The 766-nt window shown below is 41.5% G+C and overlaps 1 non-coding gene across 1 annotated transcript; it reads left to right on the forward strand.

The window, feature by feature from the left end:
• Window positions 1–318: 318 nt before the first annotated feature.
• LOC130953787 (small nucleolar RNA R71) lies at window positions 319–426 on the forward strand. Its single transcript, XR_009075947.1, has one exon. It is a non-coding gene; the product is annotated as a small nucleolar RNA R71 (small nucleolar RNA).
• Window positions 427–766: the final 340 nt, after the last annotated feature.

Here is a 766-nt window from a genome sequence, read left to right on the forward strand (position 1 = left end):
AGTACTGCTTGGTGCACTTTGCATTCCAGACAGACTTTGAGAAATCAAATTGACTTGTTGAGTCAATATTTTGTTATGAGCCAGTATGGCATTCAGAGCATCAATCTCAAGAACTCCTTTCTTCTGACTTGTCCCATTGTTCACAGGATTCCTTTCAGAAGTGTACATGAATTGGTTATTTGCAACCATTTCAATGAGCTCTTGAGCCTCTGTAGGCGTCTTCTTCAGATGAAGAGATCCTCCAGCAGAGCTATCTAAGGACATCTTGGATAGTTCAGAGAGACCATCATAGAATATACCTATGATGCTCCATTCAGAAAGCATGTCAGAGGGACATTTTCTGATTAATTGTTTGTATCTTTCCCAAGCTTCATAGAGGGATTCACCATCCTTCTGTCTGAAGGTTTGGACTTCCACTCTAAGCTTACTCAATTTTTGAGGTGGAAAGAATTTTGCCAAGAAGGCATTGACTAGCTTTTCCCAAGAGTCCAGGCTTTCTTTAGGTTGAGAGTCCAACCATATTCTAGCTCTGTCTCTTACAGCAAAAGGGAATAGCATCAGTCTGTAGACCTCAGGGTCAACCCCATTAGTCCTGACTGTGTCACAGATTTGCAAGAACTCAGCTAAAAACTGATGAGGATCTTCCATTGGAAGTCCATGGAACTTGCAATTCTGTTGCATTAGAGAAACTAATTGAGGCTTAAGCTCAAAGTTGTTTGCTCCAATGGCAGGGATAGAGATGCTTCTCCCATAGAAGTTGGGAGTA

The sequence above is a fragment of the Arachis stenosperma genome, chromosome 9 (genome assembly GCF_014773155.1).
Source record: "Arachis stenosperma cultivar V10309 chromosome 9, arast.V10309.gnm1.PFL2, whole genome shotgun sequence".
Lineage (NCBI taxonomy): Eukaryota > Viridiplantae > Streptophyta > Magnoliopsida > Fabales > Fabaceae > Arachis > Arachis stenosperma.